This window comes from Onychomys torridus, chromosome 8 (genome assembly GCF_903995425.1).
Source record: "Onychomys torridus chromosome 8, mOncTor1.1, whole genome shotgun sequence".
Classification (NCBI taxonomy): Eukaryota; Metazoa; Chordata; class Mammalia; order Rodentia; family Cricetidae; genus Onychomys; species Onychomys torridus.
The window spans coordinates 35,769,600-35,793,068 of NC_050450.1; the positions used below are offsets into that span (position 1 = coordinate 35,769,600).

Genomic DNA, 23,469 nt, shown 5'->3' on the forward strand with positions numbered 1-23,469 from the left:
TATATAAATTTAGAGGCACAAGCATGACAGTAAGATTTACAAGTTGGGGCAGGAGAGATGTCTCAGTAGTTAAGAGCACGTACAGCTTGCTCCTCTTGCAGATGACCCAAGCTTCACTCCCACCACCCACAACAGGAAATTTCCAACCACTTGTAACTCTATTCCCAGGGAATCTGATAGCCTCTTCTGGTCTTGGTGCATTGAAAATGGTATACATACATTCACATACACATAAAATCAAATTAAAAAGTTATGTCTTTTGTGATGTACTCTGCATCCATGTTATGAGTTGGTGTACATATTCACAAATGCATGTATGTGTATCAGGGTACAATTTACACCCACTGAATATATGCAGATGGTAACTAGAGAGCTCAATGGGTTTTAAACATCTGGGCTTATTTGAAAATAAGACAGGACATATTTCTATCACTCGCAAAATTCTTCTCATGCTCTTCCTTTAAAAAATACTTTCTTGCCGGGCGGTGGTGGCACACACCTTTAATCCCAGCACTTGAAAGGCAGAGCCAGACGGATCTCTGTGAGTTCAAGGCCAGCCTGGGCTACCTAGTGAGTTCCAGGAAAGGCGCAAAGCTACACAGAGAAACCCTGTCTCGAAAAAAAACCAAATTTTTTTTCTTTAAATTATGTGTGTTTGCATATATATTTATGTTGGGGTATTTGCATGTGAATACAGATGCCCACAGAAGCCAGAAAAGGGTGTTGGATCATCTGGAGCTGGAGTTACAGGTGATTGTAAACTACATAATGTGAGTGTTGGGAAACAAAGTCAGGTCCTTTGCAAAAACAGTTCTACTTAACTACTTAACCATCTTCACTACCGAACTATTTCTCCTGCTCTAGATACAACGATTCATGTGATTTCTGCCATGTTTATAGCTTTAAACTCCAGCAGCTATTTATGTGATAGTTTCTATGAACAATATCTCACTGTCAGTCTTCTGTTCCTAGCCACCATACTAGCTTTTTCTTCCCTCTTCAATAAGATCCTCAGTCCAGTGCAACTGTGTTCATGTGGAGAATTAAAGCCATAACTTAATGGTACCTTGACTTCCATCCAATGCACACTTTGGGAGAACTGAGAAAGGGTCCTTTGAGTCACTGTGTTACAGAGTTCCATTGAGAAACTCTGCAGAGACAAACAGAATTGAGCCATAAATATTCCCACTCACTGGTAGCACAAATGAGTGAAGGAGTCATGTGCCACTCAAAGGAAGAAGAATTGCCCAGAACTAATCTGCTATGGTTCCATGACAAGTCAAACCACAGACACATATCTTTTGTTTTAATGCATCATCTAGACATTCAAATTTCACCTGTTATGTTAGGATGTAGCTAAGTAAATTAATAGAAAAGGGACGGGGAGTTAACCATGGCTATAAACAACCATGACCCAGAACTTGGGAGCCTATGCAGACAATCAGCAATTTGAAGCCAACCTGGGTTACAAAGATAACATCCAGTCTTAACAAGTCAAATCAAAACAAAAACACTTTGTGAGCTAAAATGAATTTATAGAACAACACGCATATGGGTTGTTGATTTGAGGATCCTCAGTATGTAATATATTGTGGGTAGCTTTCTTACATAGAGGAGCAAGGCCACAGTCCTTTCTAAAGTGCACAGTCCACTTTGGAACTAATGTTTGTCGTGATATTGCCAACATTAGGCTGTCTAGACTTAACCTCTTACCTGTGCTCTGTTCCCTAGAGCAAGACAGATGATAACTGTGACAACCATGTACTCAACAAGACAGAAAACAAAGCAGGGGTATGATGGTGGCACTAAATAAAGAATGAGATGGAAAGAGCTAGAAAGACCTTAACAAAAGAGAAGAGAAGAGATAGCCATAGGGACACACTGGAATGGAAGAACAGTGCAGCTCTGCTCCCAGATACTCTGTCCTTCAGCAATCTTCTCTCATGAAATACATCATGCCCAATCCACATTCCCCATCAGGCTTATTTTCCCAGCAGTACTGTCTAAGGATCTGCTGCAGGAAGGCAGCTCACCCTGCTACTTATTAACTTTGAGCTCAGTGAAAGCAGAACTAGTGGCTGACCACTTCAACCTTGGCAAGCAGTGGCAGGGCCTCCAGGCATTCCAAACACATCCTGTGGAAGTCAGGGTGTTCACAACTGAGTCTGATCATATCAGAGAAATTGGAAATGTGTTTTACACAGAGGGAGAGTCTCTGATCCCTGACAGTATCGTCTTTATCAGGGAATTGTGCTTGCTTTAATAGGCACCATTGCTTTATTGGTTAAAACCCGAAGAACAAAGCAATTGTATCCACAGCCACCTACACACCCCCAGCATTAGCACAGCCATCAGCAAAGAGCTGCTAGCAAACCAATCTCCTAGGATTTATACATCAAGTGAACCATGGTGACACAGTCCTCTGAATTCTGCAGGCCCAGCTGAGAGTCAGGTCAGGGGCCACAGCTTACAAGGTTTCCTTTAGAGGAGGTGGCACACATTTGGCAAGAGGAATCTGAAGCAATAATGAAGACAGTCACCTTTTCATGTGGCAGCAAAGGTGAAGTAATGGGGACAATGAAATCTGCAGAGAAATTCAGAGAGAATGCACTCAGAAAGGAAGCTATGTGATTCAAAACAAAGCCTTCTCCCCTCACTGGTCATCTCCACTCTTTATCATGATCAGGCTATTTCATTCTTTCTCAGTTTACCTGGTACCATAACAGTTAACATTAACCGTGTGTATTCCTAAATCTTTAAAACTCTGCATAGGGCTTCATGATAGGTATATTCTACATTCACAACAAATTGTGAGGCAGATATTATCATAGTCCATTTAAAGACTGGGACATGGGACCCAGGGTGATAATGAAAGCTGTGTAAGGTCACAGAGTCGGGATCCCAATGGATCCTGGGCTCAAGTCTCAGCTTTACCGCTCTTTTGCTATGGCAAGGTCATTTCGTCTACTTTTATTTATTTCTTGTGCTCCTCTCCCTGGCGTCCACTCATTTTCTTGCTTAGATGACTGGATTAAAGTTCAGAGAAACATATTTTGTCAAACAGAGGTTAACTAGAGTATTACAGAGGAGGATAAAGATGACAGCATGGGTGAGGGTGGATGGAAGGATGGGTAAAATACTTTAAGATGTCCAGATTTAGGAAAGCAGATGAGATATTCTTGAAAGTGAAGAGCCTTGGAATTGTAGAAATCATAGATTTTGAGAAGCACAATGAAGCCACAAAGCATGGGCACCCTTCTAAACCTGAGATCCAGAGAAGAATGGAGCCAAGGCCTTCTAGAGATCTGTACCGACACTGTTTGTTCCACTTCCAAAACACACTTCTATGCCAAGTTCCACCATCACCTTCATATCTGGCTTCAGAGGCCATGAGGAAGACAATGTGCCCCAGAGTTCACAGAAGTACAGTGGGCTCATTTTGATGATTCTTGAGAGGGACAACAGCACCCAAACAGCCTCAGGGTAGAGTGAGTAAAACTATCACTCAAGACATTGTGTCACATCTTTCTGACATTTGTGACCAAAACCATACTAGTACTCCCCTGCAGTAGGCAAAAGTCAAAACAGGATTTCACAAGCCCTGTTCTTGACCTGTAGTTTGACTTGGCTTGAATAGATTCCAAGGGGGAGAACTTTCAGAACTCAGAATGCTCCAACTTTCAATTCTGACTCAGTAGTTTTTGAAAAGTAAGGAAGTTGGTGGCTTCTGAGGAGTCTTCTATTACTAAGATCCCTTTATACTGTTCATCTGTCTAATATTGCTTCTAAAGTGTTACTAAGCATCATTATTTAGTCAGACCACATAAAGAACACTCACAACCCATACTTGATATGAAGAATCGAGAAGTGTTGTCTCTGTGCACAGTATTGTCCGTGCTTCTTAGGCAAGTGATCCGTTCTGTGGTCTTAGGGCTTATGTCTTTACAACAGAATTTATAACAGAATAAATGGTTCACTTGAGGAAGAGTTCAGATGTGTTTGGTTCTTCTTCTTTGAATGTCAGGAACTTATGGTCATCACTATCTGTGACTTAACTGACAGATTTCCTACTTTTAGATGCTGACAATATTCTGATTTGCATCAATGCTAAAGTTAATTAATTAATAAAAGCCCTTCACTTCAACTTATGATTTCTATTCAAGTCTCAGAGAGTTAAAGATTGGCCAAAGGCAGTCCTTGAAACATTACTCCATGGGGCCAGTGCCTGACCAGCAAGCGTTTGACTCAGCTCTGTTTGCGCACTTTGAGGCATCATGGCCATTATATGATGAAAGACATTTCTTCCTGATTTAAGGAGTTGGGAGGACAAATAATTCCCCTTCATGCTCTATTACTGCTTTCCTGGCTTGTGCATGACACTTAGAAAGAAACAGAGGATATAAAGCCTATGTGGAAGTATGGGAGCCAATTATCCCTGCCAACGTCCTGGCTGTCTAAGTCTGATCTACAACTATATGTTTGAAAACAAATCTTTTAAGACTTAGATTACTATTATCAGGGTTTGAAGGACTGGTGGCCAAATGCAACCTTCACTGACCTTGCTTTCAAACTTCCTTTTCCAATGAAACCTCCTGCAAAATCCCAGTGTATATAAAACAATTGATGCATCTGGGCTCCACCAGACTAGAGTGTTTAACAGCCATTCCAGAAGCCTACAGGAATTCTAGAAAGCCAGATCTGTCAGGAACAACATCTCTCAGGAATGTCTTCTGCTGGCATACAACTCCCTGGTTTGGGCCCTTGGATTCTCAAGCCTAGATCAGTACTGCCCCTATTAGAACACCCTCTTGTTTCAATAAACTCTAGGTCTCAGACGGTCAGTTATACTGCCTTTGGACTTCCTGCTCTGAATGATATCACTCCATTTCCTAGGGATCCAGCAGCAGATTAACGCCATGGGAGTTCTTGGCTTTCATAGTGTTGTGAGCTTATTTCTATAATAAATATATCAATTACTATTTGTCTGTCTAGCATCTATCATTTATCTGTCCATCATCCTATCAGTCACTAATTATCTATCAGTTCTAACTACTCATCTCCTTAACTATTCCTTCTACATATCTATCTTCTATCTATTCTACCATCCACTTATCATTTCCTTCTCCAAATCTAGCTACCAACCTACTTACCTACCATCTCTCTACCCATCTCTCTTATATATCTCTGTTGATAATCTACCTGCATATTCTATTTTATTACCTATCCATTCTATCTTCTTACCTCTCCCTATTAATCTTCTATTGGTGTTAACTTCTATCTATCATGAATCTCTTCTATCAATCGCCTATCCCCTCTCTCCATCTCTGTGTGTTTCTGTAGCAATCTACATACCCACTTATCATTTCTCTCTGTGTATATCTAATCTATCTATCTATCTTATAATCTATTTCTATGTCTATTTGCCTACCTATCTATATTATAATCTATTTTCTATTCCATTTCTCTCCACATTACTCTTCATGTCTTTGTAATCTGTCTTCTAGCTATCCTTTATCTATATCACAATCTTCTATCAGTCCTGTATCTCTGCAGAAAAAAAGAACATTTTCCCCCTTAAAAAAGCATGCATAGCATAGTCTTCTCTTTCAAAACTTTGTTTTAATAAAGTAGGTCTAGCAGAGCCTGGAATAGCTTCATCTCAGTAGTCACTTGCTCATGTCCACCTGGTCCCTTCACTCAATGCTTCTGCAGGAATAGCTCTGCAAGGAACAAATATGGGCTAAAATAAGCCCCCAAGAGCCTGTTCTCTCCTGCTTAGGAAATGTGAGCCCTCTGGGTAATGCTATTCTTACAAAATGTGCTTTCTGATTACTTCCAGAAGGCACCGCAAGGCAGGCTGACCATAAGGTCTCCCCTTGTGAGGAAGGTAAACTAGCCTAGTGCACTGGGGCCATGATTTACCTGCATGGGAAACCAAGCATAGCGGTGTCTGAAGGATTCTAATAAGTGTGCTAATTTCCTATGCAGAGATCTCCTCCCTGCATGCTCCAAGCTCTTTTTGCCCAGCCCAGTTCTCACAGGATTCACCTCTGCCCAGCCTTCTTCTCTGTCCTCTTCCTCCTTACACCCCTTTCAAATGTCAAGAGAACTTGAGTTTCCCTCTTTTGAAAAGGTAAACCACAGTTCCTTCCCAGTTTGGGCACTGCTCTGCACAATCCTGCGACCTGGAGTTGCTATGTCACGCCTCTTTCTGCAGAAAGCTTGACACGAACTAAATTTAGAGGGGGGTGGCATTCCAGGTCACTCTCTGCCTCGGTTACATTCCAGGTCACTCTCTGCCTCGGTTACTGGCCATGGGTGCTTGGCTGTATTTCTCATGAGCACCAATCTGCCTGGGCATTAGAAAAGAGAGCCACGGTCCATCTTGACTACTAACTGCCCTCCCTTGACAGTAGGGACTCCTGAAATTCCTTAAGCTGCCCCACCCTGCCCTACCCCATCCAACTCTACCCCTCCTGACACAGAGATGAGGTTAACAAGGAAAACATGTGTAAGCCATCCCTCAAGACTGAGCAAGCCAGCTGTCAGTCATATACAAATTCTATCCTCCAACAACAAAACTACGGGGAAAGAAAGCACTAGCTGACAATCTGAAAATGTTACTACCAGAATGACCTTCTGCCTACCCATCTTAGGATGGAGAGTGAGGCATGCCAGCATCTGCCCTTCATTCAGCCCCCACCTCATTGAGTACTAACAAGCTGCCTGCCTATCAGGGGGTTCAGGACTCTGAATTAAACTCATCCCATTTTTCGAGGAGAAGTACCCATGACGTCTAGTGGTTCTTTGCTAAGAACCTAGTGTGCAAGGGCTCCACCCCTTCATCTATTTTCTCCAGGCAGGCTCTTGCTCAAGTCCCCTCTGGGGAGCACCCCTACTGCCATGGACTGTGCAGGATGGAGCCCTACAGCAGGATGGATGGGCTTTAGTCCAGACTTAAACTTAAAGACAGTGGCACTGTGGGGCTTCTCTTCTAAATACGAACACAGAAAGGAGTAATATCAAAGTCCTAGGAGGGCTATTACATGTATTACAATATAGTACATATGTGTGAAAAGGAACTTAAATTGAAGAGGAAAAGCCGAGGTTCCCTCCTGCTAAAATTTATTCAATGTTTTTAATGCACTATTTTCAGATAGGTGAAAATAAAAAGAAGTGGTCGATAAAACACTCACACAATTTTCTCTATTTTTAACAACGATTTTTTAAAGTAAATTAGTGTTTTGTACTATGACTATTATCTATATTAGAAGTATGTATTAAATTGCAGGTTATTTCTGCCACTGAGTGAAAGGGGAATTGCTTTCCAAAGTAGAACAGCCTATTTTAGGTAAATATATTACTGCTGTTCAAATCTCACATAAGAAAGTCAAAATCACATATGAAAATAAAAGACACCAGGAACCCTCCTTACCCACACATCTGTTCCTACAAAAAAAAAAAAAAAAAAAAAAAAAAAAAGTGTTCCAAAATAAAAACTTCAAACTCTGATTCCCTCCAAAAACAGAGAACTGTCTCCTGCTTGGAACACCCCCTCTTAAAACTCTTGAAGCATTAAGAACGGGAACATTTTCATGAGAGATTATCTCTGCAGTCAATGAAGTGTCCGGTGAAGCAGAAAGGGAAACTTTCAGGCCGCTGTGACAGAGGGACAACAGGAGGAGTCCACACTCTTCCTTTCCCTGTGGGGCTCGCTGTGGAGATCTAACTTTCAAAAGTGCCTGGGCACTTTGAAACTCAGACCTCCAGGGCCATTGGGGGGCAAACAAAGCGGAGAACCACCCACTCCCTCTGCAGAGGTGATGGGGCCGAAATATGTTAATTAACACATACACACGCGACCACCCCCACCCACCCACCCCCAACAGACACACACCCCACATCCCCGTGTTTGTAAACAAACCCCAGACAGGGCTCAGGAAGCTAGACTGGAAAGGCAAGAACTGCAAGGTCCCCTACCTCTCCTCTGCTTCACAGAGTGTCGGATGAGAGTCCCCGTGCTTGCCGTGGTCCTGGGGAAAGCTGAGAGGCTCTGGTGGAGGCGGCCACTCAGCCCGCCCATGTGAGCAGGCCCTGCCTGCGCTCAGAAGCTGCCTCAGTCAGATTTTCCAGCCGCACAACTGCAGCCAAGTCCCTGCCCATGCCTGAAGAATTTCCTGAACAGCATTCCCGTTCTTTCGCTGCCTGCTTTGAAACTCTACTCTGCCTCTACTTCGATCCGGGGTTGTCAAGCCCAGCTACTGGGCTGTCTCCAGATATCAATGGGAAACACGTGTGTCAAACACAGCCTTGCTTCCTTGCTACAACGCTCATGGCGTCTGCTGGGCTCACACTCACAGAAAGAAGGCTGCTTCTGGAAAGGACTTGGATTTCCCAGCCGTTCTCCACACAAGCTTTGCTCTGGGTACTAGATGCAATAGACAAGACTTTTTTTTTTTTTCCTTCTTCCAGTTCCACGCTGTCTCTGTACCTTGCCTGTTCCACGTGGAATCCCCCACTGCCCGGGTTAGGCCCCTGCACTCTATTTCCCCTGGTCTTGATAAATTGACTGCAGCTGAGAGATATAAATTCTAACTCCATCTCACTCACTGGCCCTTCCTAACTTTTTCTTAAAATTTCAGTTGCTGGGGGAAGCAATATTTTTAGCGTTTCCACTTCTTTTTTCCAAGTTGTCCTTCCCACCTGACTCTTGATGCATTTCTGCTGCAACTAAAAATGATACAATTATTTTTCTCAGACATTTGGGATACTTTTTGCTCTAAAGCTGTGCAGGTAACATAGCACTGACTGTAACATTTTACATGCTGTGACAACTGTGTTAAGGTGACAGGAAAGAGGAAGAATCTGGGACCAGAATGCATCCTACCTACAACAGTGCAGCTGCAAGTTTCGTTTTCCTAGGCGGCACTCCCTCGGGATGTTCTGGGTGCCTCTTGCTGCGTTTTGTGATCTACATTTGACATTTTTCTCTTTCCTACCATAAAACAGGAGGAAAAAAAAAAATCTCAAAACACACAAGCCTCCAAATGGAAGCTACCTATATATAAAATAAGCTAAAGTAAAGTTTTCAAGTTAATGTTCCAGAAAACAAGTTAAAGAGCATTTGGTGTGAGGTTTTTGTTTGTTTTTTTTTCTTTGTTTCTTCTTCCTCTTCTTCTCCACATTAACATTTAAATCACATGCATTAGCAACATTTTCTTTCTCTTTCTTTCCTTCCCTCCTTCTTTCACTTGTTTTTGTCTCCCCATTTTCTTGCCAAATTTTAAAACTATTTTTACGTTCCAGAGGGGGCTGCTGTAAATATTAGCATTCACTGGGGGTCAGGTCTTAGCATCTAATTATGGTGGAGCCTTTGAGCATAATTAAGTTTTTGCCTTGGGATGTACTGTGGGCATTTGAGCAAGCATTTGTGTGTGTGTGTGTGTGTGTGTGTGTGTGTGTGTATTCAGGCATTTGTGGTCAGACACACCCATACATCTGAGGTCATCCTACAGTAATTATAGAGCCAGAGAACTTAGAGACTGTCCAATACAAATAGTCTCCAACCTTCATCTTACATAGAGAAACCCAAGCCTAGGGAGATGAGATGATTCATCCGGAGTTGCAAAGACAGTTAATGCCACAGTTCACGCTTGGGAAGGCCTTCTGGGGCTCTGTTCTGTGTGCTATCTCTACTGTGGTATATTCTGGGCAGGTGATATCACCCAGCTTTCAGGGAAGCAGCCTTCAATTAGATCTGAGCATAACCTTCCCTCTCCTCTAACTAGCTGTGCCCACTGAAGGCTCTGGACAACTTGTTTAATCTTTATGGGCCTTGGTTTCTTCGAATGTGAATTGAAAGTAATATTTAAATCTACTTTGTAGAAATTGTTACTGGATCTATTTAGGTAAGCTGTATGATGCATATATAACAGTGCTTTAAAATCATTTCAGTTTCTTTGTTGTTTTAGTGGAGCAAAACCCAGACCCTTTCTTTTATCAGAATTGTGTCCCTAGATATTTTCTGCTGTCTAATAAAGACATATCAACTCAAACAACGGAAACTACCCCAAAGTCTAGTTGGAGCAATAAACCAGCCATATGGCTATCCTTCATTTATTCCCAAACAGAACTCTGGAGTCTTTCTTCCCGGTTAACTCCTAGGAAAGGCAAACAGTGGAATCAAATCCACTGTGAGTCACATGAGGCAAGCCAAGTGCCATTCAGAGAATTAGATGTTCCGTCAGCACTGAGAGCCCAGAAGAGTAGTTCTATAAAGAGAAGGTCATTGACAGTTGCAATGCCCATGTTCAGAAACAGCTCCATCCCCAAGGATCAGCAGCAACATGAAATCCCCATACTGAGAGAGAAATCATTAAGAGAAAACAGCTGCTACAAATCTTAAAGAATTAGACATCTATTTGTGGGTTTCTATTGCCTTTGTCTTAGAAGCGGTGGCACCCAGTACTTAATGAAGCCACATTCAGCCTCCTCTGAGAAAATAAAAGATGTAGTTCAAGTACTTCTTAATTTTGAGTGATTTAAAAATGTTTAAATTATTAAAGACAGAATAGCTCACTGGGAAAACAAACTCACAACATTTTATTTCCTTAATTTTTCTGTGTTGGATTTTATGTACAGAGTAGGGGCACCCAGTATGACACCCAGTAAATGCTCAAATAACCTAAGGGCAGCTAGTGTTTAATCCTAGTGTTTGGTTTGCAAAGGATGGTAGAGCTCATTCCCCAGTCTCCTTCTCTTACAACTTTTCATCAGTCAGTTCTTGAATTGCCTTTGATTGCAGCAGGGAAAAGTCATTCAAATTAGCCAAAAGAAACAGAGGGACAATGTACTAAATCAACTACAGTAAGTCCGCATGCAGTCCTGGAAGCATGACAAGAGCAAGTAGGACGCTATCTAGACTCTTCCTTCTCTTCCCCTAGGCTTCTCTTGGCTGTAGTGTCAGCTTTCTTCTCTCTACTGGGGAGCAAGACATTCCCAGCTGCCTCCCTCTCACTGAGAAAAATCCAAGATCTTTTCCCAAAAGGGGATCTACTCCACCAGGTCCATCTTGATCTACATGAGTACTGCCAAACATGTCTCTGACTGCAAGGATGGGGTCATCATATTGGCCATATATTTGTTTCACATGGTACATTGGCAGGCTAAGGGAAAAGAGTCAGCTCTATCGGTTCCATGCAGGTTGAGTAGAATTAGCAAGGATTGAGAAAAATAGAAGGTGCACTAAAGTGCTAGACAAGGTCTGGGGAAATGGATTAGTGGGTAAGTGCTCTTCCTGTAGAAGCATGGGGTACTGAGTTCAAATCCCTACAGCCCATGTAAAAAATCAGGCATGGTCTCATTGTGTCCGTTACCCTACTGCTTGGAGTTGGATAGGCTGATCTCTGGGGCTTGTTAGCAGCCAACCTAGCTTCAGGTTGAGGTAGAAACCCTGTCTCAAGTAAGAGAGAATGATAGAGCAGACCAATGAATAACATTCTCCTATAGATTCTGCACCCATATACTCCATCACACACACACACACACACACACACACACACACACACACACACACACACAAACGCATGCATGCATGCACATATACACACACACCAAAACAGAAAAGCAATAAAAAATAAAGTGATAATCAATCTAAGAAAGCTCTAAGAGAATAACAGCATATGTTAACATCTTTCCCACAGAAAGTCCTCTTGGAATAGTATGAGGTAATATTTAGACAAAAGATGGAAAAATAATTTATCATGTTCAAGCCAAGACACTTGAATTTAACTTAATTAAATGAGTAGCAAATTATTGAGAGAGTAGCCTGATGCCCTCTTTCATTTGAAGGCTTATTTTACAAGCAGTACCCAGTGAGGAGTCACACCATGTTTGGATCCTCAGAACCAACAGGGCAAATACAGGGCCACTTTCCAATGGCCAAAGGCAAAGTAACCAATTGGCTTTGAAGAGAAACTTTTGTGAAAGAATTTTGGCCTACTTATGGCTCAGTGACAAATGAATGACCAACACATTGTGAGAATATCTCTATTGGCAAGCCATACTGTCTAAGCTAAAGTTACTTCCAGTTTTTAAAATCCACATCTGCACATGGGACACAGGGAAGGCTTCTCAAGATCAGTCCTTACTTACCTTGAGAAGGAATTGATGTGTGGGTGAATTCAAACACCTTTCTAAAAGCAATTAATTTAACAGCATGGAGAAAATGCTGCTATAGTTGAACAGTCAGCCCCATACATGTTTTTTTTTTTTTTCCTTTTCACTATAAAACCCTGGTCAATTCTTTGTAATTTCTTGTTGGTCCATAATTTCTCCTAATGTTATAGCTTACTGAAAGTAAACTCTTGAAATACTACATTTTTATTTGGAAATAAAATTTATTGATCAATAAAAATGGTCCAGACTCCACAATAGCCAGAAATGAGAAAGAGCCATGTTTGAAAAATCCATAACATGCCTTGTCTCTATTTTTACAATATCAGTATGGCTTGGAACAAAACCCAACTGTTGAGTGCAGGAATTCCAAATGAAATATAAACCACATAAATACCAAGTATATTAACAAAGAGCAAAGCCTCAGAGACCTAACTCTTGGATCGGGGGATTGGCTCAGTGACTAGAGTGCTTGTTATGCAAGCTGGAGGACCTGAGTTTGGATCCCACTACCCATGTAAAAGCAGGTCTTGCTGTGTATACCTGTAACCCCAGTACTTACAGGAGTGGGAGAGGGAGGTGGAGGCAGGTGGATCCTGGCCAGGCATTTAGTTGAAGTGTTGAGTTGGTAAGATTCAGTAAGAGATCCTGTGTTTATTTAATCTTATCTTAAGAAATAAAGTTAGCCTGAAGATTAGAGGGCAAAGACAGCCAATAGATTAAACATAAGAGGCCAGGCAGTGGTGGCATATACCTTTAATCCTATTACTCAGGAGGCATTGGCAAAGAACTGTCGGAATTTCTGTGAGTTCAAGGCCACACTAGGCTACATGAGATTAATCCAGTCTAAAAGAAAAACAGAGACAGGAAGTGTTGGTACACACTTTTAATCCCAGCACTAGGAAGGTTGAGGCAGGAAGTGACATGACTGGGCAGAGAAAAGAATATAAGGCAGGAAGAGACAGGAACATGGTCTTTCAGGCTGAGGAGTTAGTGAGGTAAGAGGTGGTGGCTGTGGCTTGCTCTGCTTCTCTGATCTTTCAGCTTTCACCCTGATATCTGGCTCCAGGTTTTTATTATAAGACCATTTAGGATTTAAGCAACATCTGGCACCCAACGTAGAGTACTAACCCATAACCCTGAGATTAAGAGTCTCATACTCTACTGACTGAGCTTCGATCAACAAGACCCTACCTCAAAAAATAGAGAAATGATTGAGGAAGATATTCCAACATTTTAACCTCTGGCCCCTGCATAGGCAAATGCACCCCCAATAAGTGCACGTGTACACACACACACACACACACACACACACACACACACACACGCACACACACACACACACACACACACACCTTGCTCCAAATTCTAGCCATTGTAAACTAAAAATATTTAAAAAGTAAGATTTCTTTGCATTTTTAGGGTTTTTTTGAGAGAAGTCTTTTCTCTGTGTAACAGCCCTAGTTATCCTGGAATTTGCTCTTTAGACCAGGCTGGTCTCAAACTCATAGAGATTCATGTGCCTCTGCCTCCCAAGTGCTAGGATTAAAGGCATTTAGCCACCACTGCCTGGCATCTTCACATTTATTAAAGAATTTCATACATGAGTGCTGAATCTACATCACTTCTAACCTTCTCTCTTCCTCCCAAACTCCTCTCATGTTCCCGACTTCCTTCCAAATTAATGAGCTCTTCTTGTGTACACACACACACACACACACACACACACACACACACACAAATACAACATGCTGAGTCCATGTGGTGTTGCACCATATTTGTTTGGGTTTAAAGCTGATTGCTTGGGAGTGGATAATCTATCAGGATGCTCATCCCTAGAGAACACTGGTTCTTTTCTCCCAGCAGCTTTTTATTGCCTGTAGCTCTTCATTGAGGGTGGGACCTTGTGACATTTCTCCCATCCATGCTGACATATCAACCAGCCCTTTAACTGGTGAATGGGCAATGAAAATGTGGTACAAATGCACAATGGAATTCTGTTTAGCTTTAAACAAAAAATCATGAAATTTGCAGGTAAATGGGTAGAACTAGAAAATAATACAGTGAATGAAGTAACCCAGATCTAGAAAGAAAAATATCATGGTGTATTTCAAAGCACCATGGTCACTAAATCCATGACAGAGACGACACTGGGCAAACTCATAATTCACAAGGAATCTAAGATTAAATAGTTGTTGCATAAATGTCAACAAATTCCTTAATAATGTACAAAACTGGCAATGAAAATAGCATCATTTCATAGTCTATTTGAAAAGAGAGGAACTTTTCAAAAATTAAGAAAACTTAAATCTCACAAGTGGCTGACTACAGAATTTCTTTCGGTTTGATATTTGACAAAACTTTATTACTACCCTCTCAAAAAATATTTACCTGCATAGCCATGCTTATTGCATGTCATTCACAGTAGTTGGATTATGGCATCAGTCTAGGTGCCCATCCACAGATAAACAATCAAAGAAATGGGGTTTTGCTGTCGATATCGCTCTGTGTAAATAAAGTTCTGATTGGCCAGTGGCCAGGCAGGAAGTATAAGGCGGGACAAGAGAGAAGAGAATTCTGGGAAGTAGAAGGCTGGGGGAGACACCGCCAGCCGCCGCCATGAAAAGCAACATGTAAAGACACTGGTAAGCCACAAGCCATGTGGCAAAGTATAGACTAACAGAAATGGGTTAATTTACGATAGAAGAAGTAGATAACAAGAAGCCTGCCTCAGCCATACAGTTTCTAAACAATGTAAGTTTCTATGTGCTTTCTTGGTTGGGTCTGAGCGACTGTGGGACTGGCGGTAAGAAAGATTTGTCCTGACTGGGCCAGGCAGGAAAACTCTAACTACAGGGTTTTATTCAGCCATAGAAAAGAACAGAAATATACCATTTGCAGGCATGTATACAGCACTGGGGTCACTGCCTTCTTAATAAGATGTGTGTGTAACTTAGACATTTTCATCCTGACCCATCATCATCAGTAAAGTGGACTGGCAGTCCTCATGTGACATTATAATATGGTCTATTTTTTGAGCTATCTCATTAGTTGATATTTACATGTGTTTATAATATAAGTATGCTTTGGTAACATTCACTCTTAATTTCCCAAGGGCTTAATTATTACAATTTAATCATATGATTTATTTTAGAGGTTACATTTAGAAGCTTGAATTAATTGCTGCAGCTATGTTATTTAGAAGTATGCAATGCAGTTTACTTCTTCCATAAGATGATATTCAGTGCCACTTCAAAGAGTCACTCCTTAAAACTAATTGGATCCAGATGGCCAGAATCACTCATCTGGGATTTGCATCACTTCCTGTGTCTTTGTCTCTAAACACTTTTATTCAGCAAACACTTTACCCACTCAGCCATCTCTCTGGTCCATGAGTCATCTTTTTAAGGCTTGGCTTTTTACCCAATATTGGTCTCATACTATGAATGAACTGTTCAAATTTTTTCATTTTTCTTTGGATAGTATGGCTTTCCCAACAATTGTATTGAACCAGCTATTCTTTCCCTATTGTGAAGCCATGATACCTTTGTTAGTTGATTTTCTTTCTTGTAGATTTATTTCTGGCCCTCTATTCTGTTCCATGGTCTATGGGTCTGTTGTACCATCCTCGTTTGGTTTCAATAATTTTGTGATATAATTTAAAGTCTGTACATTTGATGCCCTCAGCTTTGTTCCTCTTGCTGAAGATTATGATATGGGAGCTAGGAGTGGGTTAAGTACCTCCTTGCAAGCATGAGAACTTGAGTTCAATTTTCCAGCACCCACATGTTAGGGTACACACCTGGAATTCCAGTGCTTGATTGGTACAGGGAGATAGATCCTTGGGGTTTGCTGGCCAGCCAGCACAGCTTAGTTGGAGAGATCTGGGATGAGTGAGAGACTCTGTCTCAAAAGCAAGCAAGACAGCAGATATCAATAGCTCATCTCCACATTCACACATGCACATGTGCAGATTAGTTATTTGCAATCTTTTCTGGTTTCAAACAAATTTTAAGACTCTTTACTATTTCAATGGAAAAGGACATTGTAGTTTTGATGGAGAATATGGATACTTTAACAATGTTATTTTTTTTTTCTAGCCTGTGAACACAGGGCATCTTTCTTACATGTTCATGTTGTCTTAACCTTGTTTAAATCAATGGCTTACAGTTTTCAGTGTACAAATCTTGTGTCTGTTTCCATTTGTTTATTCTGAAGATTCTGTTCTTTTTGACACAATTAGAGATGGGAATTTCCTTCTTCCTTTCTTTTCTTTTTTTCCTTCCTTTTTAGGTAGCTCATTGTGCATTTGTAAAACTGTAATTGAGTTTTCTGTATTGATTTTGTATTCTGAAACTAATGAATATGTTCAGTTTCTTCAAGGTGCCTTTGGGACTTTCTATCTTATACAACCATTACATTCACAGAGATAACTTTCTTCTTTTCTGATCTGCACTACCGTTTTTGTTTTTGTTGTTGTTTTGTTTTTATAACCACCCTGGGTAGGAACTTTATAACCAACAAGGAGCAAAAATGAAAAATATTTAGGGAATTTATACTGTTTGATAAGAATGCTCCCAAACAATCCCAAATAAAAATGACTAGAACAGAAGTGTGTCTAAAGTAGACAAACAAATGACCAACAGAAACATTAAAACATGTGCCACATCACTAACCCCCAGGGAAGCACAACTAAAAATCACAATGAGCTTCTACCTTCCACCTACAAGAAAGGCAGTCAGCAAAAAAGACAAAAGATCACATTGGGGTACCAAGGGAAGCCTGTGCACTTGATGGGGATGTAGACTGATGCAGTCATTGTGTAGGACAGCCAAAGGAATTACACAATATCCAACACTCCCAGATCTGTGTATACATCTAAAGAAAATCAAGTCAGGCCTTTCAAGAGACACATGAACACCCATGTTCTTCAAAATATCATTCACTACAGTCCAGATATGAAAACCTAGTATCTATCAATACATGAATGGATAGACAAATGAGATGGTTTGAATAAACACCACTTAAAGACTCATGAGTTAGTCTTGATCCCCATCTGATAGTGCCATCTAATGGTGGCAGAATCTTTAAGATGTAGGGCCTAATGGAAGGAAGTTAGGTCATTGGTGACCTCAAAGGGGATTCTGGGATGCCAGCTTCCTTTTTTTTTTTTTTTTTGTCTTTGTTTCTCTTGTGCTTGCTGGCTGCCTTGAAATAAGTAGCCTCATCTTTTACTTTGGACTCTTACCATGATATCACCACATACCCAAACCATGGGGGCAATGAATAATGAACCAAAACCACAGGCCAAGCCAGGTGAGGCAGTGTGTATCTTCAACCCTTTAAAAGATGAAGCAGAAGGATAGCCTGACCTCATGAATTCAATACTAGACTAGGTAATAAAGCAAGACTCTGTATTAAAAGCAAGAAACTAAATCACAAAAACTCAGCAAAGAAACCTTTCCTGATTTTACCTTAAGTACCTCAGGTAGTGTGTCACAGTAGCAGAGTAGACACTATTGTAATTGTTATATGATAGAAGAAGAAAAGAGGGAGCTGGAATTTACCCAAGAAGTGATGTCCATAGTGAGAGTTCCATTGGATACAGAGTTCAATATAAAAGAGTGTTTATAGAGTAGTTAATATTAATTCAAATAAGTTGATGTTAAATTTTTATTTACTTTGTTTTACTTGATTTATGTTCTGTCTAATGACATCTTTACCAACCAGTGTAACATCCATGTAACACTAATCTTGTCTTTGTTAACTAGATCTCAGACAACCGAAAACTCAAACCACCTTCTTAATTAATATAGCATAGATGCCTTGAATATCAAATCCTTAAAGCTCAACCATTCAGTGATCTTCTTCCAGACTAACCACTTGCTTCTGCTTAATTCATTTTATCCTGTTGACTAAATCTGTTTTGTTCCCAAGGGCTATGTTGCATGTAACTCTAGGGCACTTGAAATGCCTTGCCACTAGTTCAGTGGCCACAGTTACAATTCCTTGGGACTTCAGGAAATGTAAATCAAGGTTTATAAAATGAAAGAAAAAAAAATGCCTCAGTGCTCAGTAGGAGAAATTCAGGATGCCATGGTCTTGGTTGTATTTTATACATATTTTCACAGAAGCCAAAAGGAACAGTATGTGCCTAGGACAAGATGAGTTATATTAATGGGGCATTCTAATAGTAAATTTGGTGTTTATATTGGTAATACAAACAATAAAACTATCATTGCCATTTTTATTTAATAAGGGACAATAGCAAGACTATAGCAGCCAGCTTAACAGATCAAAGCTTCACTTTCAGGAAGCATAATGCATCATCCTAGGCATGTCATGTAAAACACATCTTTAGCTCCAAATATTCAGAGCATTTCACCCCTCAAATATCATTTCCCACAACTGTTCTCAGATCCTTGAATTTTGTTTTTCAGAAAATTTGGCTTTACTAGATCTTATAATTTGTAACTAAAATTGGAGACATGGAGCCTTTCTTTATCAACATAATATTTACATATAACCACAGCAGCCAATGGTTAGTCAATGCCCAGTGTGTGCTAGATATGTTAATTACATCATCTGGCTTTCCAAAGTCTCATATGGGGCCAACTCAAGGGTTGGCACAATTTTCTGTACAAACCAGATAATGGATATGTTAGGCTTCCAGACTGTGCAATCTCTCTCATAATCACCACATTCAACTATTACAGATTTAAGCACCTGGAAAGAAAACATAAATGAACAGCATGCCTTGTTCTGATGTAATTTTATCTATAAACACCTACATTTGAATTCCATATAACTCACATCATAAAGTCTTATTTTTCTGTTGATTTATTTCAGTTATTGAAATGTGTGAAATTCATCATTTTTTAAAGATTTTATTTCATTTTAATTTTTTTCTTTTGATTTTGAGATTATAATAGAATTATACCATTTCTGTCTTCCCTTTCCTCTCTCTAAACCTTCCCACATGATTTTACACTTTAGATGATGTATATATCTGTGTGTGTGTGGAGAGGGGTGGGGAACATATAAATACAGTTAACCAGAAGAGAGGTTAGGATTCCCTGGAAGTAAAGTTACAGGAAGCTGTGAGCTGCCCAACATGGGTGTGTGCCAGGAACCTAACTCAGGGTTCTCTTAACCACGAGTCATCTCTCTCCAGCTCCATTCATAGATCATGAACCTGATAGAAATAGATGGAAATCTAGATTTTTGTCTGGAAACACTAGTTTTCCAGTTTCTAAGCCATAAAAATATTTTGAGACCAAACACTGAAACTCAGAGGGGCTTAATTACCAGTCAGAAACTACCAATAGAGTTGGCCACTCTGGCTCTTCACTCCTGTCTTTGGTTCATGAGCCTTCCTCTGTGTGAACAGTTATAATCAGTGCAAGAGCTATAATCTTCCTAGCTAAATTCTTGAACTACTGACAAATGAGTGGATTATGTCCAAGCACGTATGTTTCTTCCTTAGTGTAACATTTACTGCAATGACAGAATATTGTCTTCAGTGTGGGTTTTATGTCATTTGGAAGAGAAGTAATTTTGGCAAATCAAAACTAATAAGTTACACTTGTATTTACTCATTGGTCCTAAAATGAAAATATGTAAACTTTCCTAATGTTACTAATATATGCTAAAATAAGTAAATAGCTTTTATGATCATAACATTTTTGTTATTAAATCTTACAAATACTACTGAAGTCAACCAGTTCTAGAAAATAAGAGTGGGAAGAATGGAGTGATGTTAGAAAGGAGTAAGAGATTGGGGTGCCTTTTAGTATCTTCTTATATAGCTAGGGTAGAGGTTCACAAGCCTTCCTCCCTCAATGCTTGAACATTGATTGCATTGTTCCTGTACAAGTTTTGTGTAAGTAACCAGAGCTGTGCATTGATGAATGCAATGGTCCTGCTATGTCCAGAAGAGACTGCCATGTCAACCAGTCCTGTTCAAACTCTGGCTCTTACAGTCTATTGACACTATTTCTACAATGTTCTCTGGTCCTTGAGAAGAGGTGGTATGAAAGGACATCTTATTTATGGTCGAGTACTTCACAGTATACATTTTGACAGGTTGCAAGTCTGTATTAACATACAAAGAAGCTTCTCTGAGAAGGACTAAGAGCTATACTTCACAGTTTTGCTAGAGGAAGGGAAGCCAATTTTCTCTAAAGCTGTGGTCTCTGGTAGGTGGATCATGTTCCAGTAGATGCCCCATATCTACATGTATGGAGATGTCGAGGTTTGGACTTAGTTGGTTAATTTTAAAAATGACATGAAGTTGGAAGGGAGATATGGAGAGATCTGGAAGGAGTTAAAAGAAAAGAAGTAGATGGGAAGTATTATTAAATCCACTCCAAGCATTATGAAATTCTCAAAGAAAGGATTATACATCTTTTTTTTATTACCTTTGGCTCTTCTATGATGGAAGAGAAATGTTGTCAAAGAATCAAGATACATTTCACATTTTTCTAATGTGAGAATTCAAATATCATGAACCAGTTACCAGTAATTATTTGATAAATGGACATAAGGCTAGTCTACAAACTTTTGAGTTATAAAAGAAGGAGAGAGAAGGAGGAAAGAAAGAGGGAAGAGTATCAAAGTTATATGTAAAGCATAAACCTCCACCACCATCTCTGGTTTTGCTTTAGTAATTTCCTTTCCTTATGGTCAACTATACACCAAAATATTAAATGAAAATTCTTCTAGAAATAAGTTGTATTAAGGTCATATGTTGCATGTAGTTCTGAGAAGTAGGATGAAATTTCATAGCACTTGGGTTTATTGCAGTATATTTTTCATTATATTTTGTTGTTGTGAACATTTTTGTGTTCCTATTTGTATATTAAACTTTATCAATATATACCTAAGTAGGAAAGAGTACAGTGTAAATGGAGTTCTGTATTATTCAGGCTTCCAGGCATGCCCTCCAGAAGGTAAGGTAGGCTACTGTGAGTGGATTGAGGACACACTGCTCAGAGGAAATGAGATGGGGAAAATGTCAGAAAAATCAAAATCATTTCATGGTGGGAGAAAATAACTGTCCAGGTTTTTTTGTAGTCAAATGAAATTGCTTGATTTAAAAAAAAAATATGGGGGGCTTGAGAGATGGCTCAGAAGATAAGTGCACCGACTGCTCTTCCAGAGGTCCTGAGCTTAATTTCCAGCAACCACATGGTGGCTCACAACCATCTGTAATGAGATCTGGTGCCCTCTTCTGTATACATAATAAATAAATAACTTTTTTTTAAAAAAAAAAAGGATGCTCAGGGAATTGATTGGTGAGAGTTCAGTGCTAAAGCTAAGCAAGACATTTCTATCACCCTATTGAAGGATCAGGGATCATTAAGAAAGACAGGGAGGAAAGACTTTAAGAGCTGGGAGATAGGGAGAGGGGCTGTGAACTGCAATCTCCTGGGCATGGCACTGTGGCTGCTGGAATAGTTCTACACATGACTGGGACTATCAACAGTCAATCACAAATCCAGGAGGGTGTCACATGGTAATTTCCCTTCTTGAGAATTATTATCTACAGAAGGATTCTGGAGGAGGGCCAGTCATTGTTCTCAGTTGTATACCCACTGAGGCATCCAACAGGCATGAATGGAGAGCTCAAAGCCCATCACCACGGATGATACTGGTTAGAAAAAAAAAACAAAAACAAAAGACTATGAAACTTTGAAAGGAAATTCTAGGATATGGGCAGTATAGGAGACAGGAAGATTAGAGAAGATGTGTGTGTGGGGGGGGGGATCTCAGAAACCAGAGTGTACTTTATATATGTCCAGAGCAAATCCAATAAAATTACATGCATTAAAAACATACATTAGTTGTTCCAGCCAAATCTGTGAGGAAAATGGAACTATACAGTTCTCTTACTGGGGTTGTTCTCTTAGTGATGATGAATAAGACAGTGATAATAATTCCAATTAATTTTCTCCAGCTAACTCTTCACCTCCTGTCATGTTAGGTATTATTCTTGTGTTATGTAATCTTTACAAAAACCTTATGATTTGAGCATTGGACTTCTCTCTGTTTCTGTGTGAGGAAACTGAGGTACAGAGAGGTTAAACCAATAGCCCAAACTACATATTGGAATAGTAGATAAAAGACAAGCATCCTATTCAACTCTGGCCTAGCTGATAACACAATCTGTATCTTTAATTGCTATGTGAGATGGCTTCTCACTCCTATTAATGAATATAAAATTGAAGTAGAGTGGTGTCATGATTTAATATTTTATATAAGTAATGGCCTAATGGAATTTTAATAGCACTTTATAATCTATAAAATGCATTTGCACAGGCAAGGTTTCACTTGGTTTCAACATCCCCATATGGTACTTAAGGGTTGTCTTTCTGCAGGTATCTGAAACAAAGATATTCATGTTCAAACAAGGCAAATGATTCACTGGATATCACAAAACTGGCCAATGCCAGCTCTATCTATGTGTCTAGGAACATGTATGAGAGGACAAGTGATTACTTCCCTACAATTGAAAATTAGGGTCAGAATTCTAACTTCCCAGACCTGTGGCCAACATGCAATTAGTCAACTTACATGTATAAAAGGATGAATGCAATTCTAGGAAAATACTACATACCCCTGGAGCAGTCCTGAAAGTGTAGTGAGGATTTGGACCCTTGTCACACCCAGAGGAAATCAGAATAAGTACCTGTCTCTACAGACATAAAGCAATTAAAACCCCTGTTGGTATTTGCCTTTCTGTTGCTGTAATAAGCACCATGAGCAAGAGCAATTTGGAGAGGAATGGGTATACTTCATCTCATGGGTTATATGGTCCATCATATATAGTCCACCACTGAGTGAAGCCAAAGAAGGAACTCAAGGTCAGAGCTTGAAGCAGACACCACGCAGGGGCATGCTTACAGCCTTGCTCCTAGGTCTGTGTTCATACAACTTTCTTATACATCCCAGGTTCACAGAGAGCTGGGCCCGCCATCAGTCAGCAATCAAGAAAATGTCACCCAACCACAACATGTCCACAGGTAAATCTGATAGAAGAAATTCTTTATTTGAGATTCCTTCTGACTAGTTGTGTCAAGTTGACAACCAAGATGGGCCATTACAACTCTTAGGTGTACTACTTACTAATTTCAAGAAATCACCAAACATGGAGTTAGGCAGAGACACAATCAGTCAGTTCTGATAGGTAAGAGCTGTCTCCACTTTAGAACAGTGTTTTCCAACTTTCTGTAAAGCAAAAACACTGACTGTTGCTTAAATCAGTCAGCTCAGATATAGAAACAAAAGAGAAGA

General features: G+C 40.0%; 1 protein-coding gene across 5 annotated transcripts in view; it reads right to left on the reverse strand.

Annotated features, from left to right (window-relative positions):
• Positions 1 to 23,469, reverse strand: part of Sgcd (sarcoglycan delta) — a 952,204-nt gene that overhangs the window by 396,964 nt on the left and 531,771 nt on the right. The window contains exon 1 of one of the 5 annotated variants that reach the window (XM_036196811.1): positions 7,981 to 8,198. The exons of the other annotated variants lie outside the window; for them this stretch is intronic. The gene's annotated coding sequence lies outside the window, so the exon portion shown is untranslated. Of the gene's footprint in view, positions 1 to 7,980; positions 8,199 to 23,469 lie in introns of those variants that run through there. 5 annotated transcript variants of the gene reach the window in all.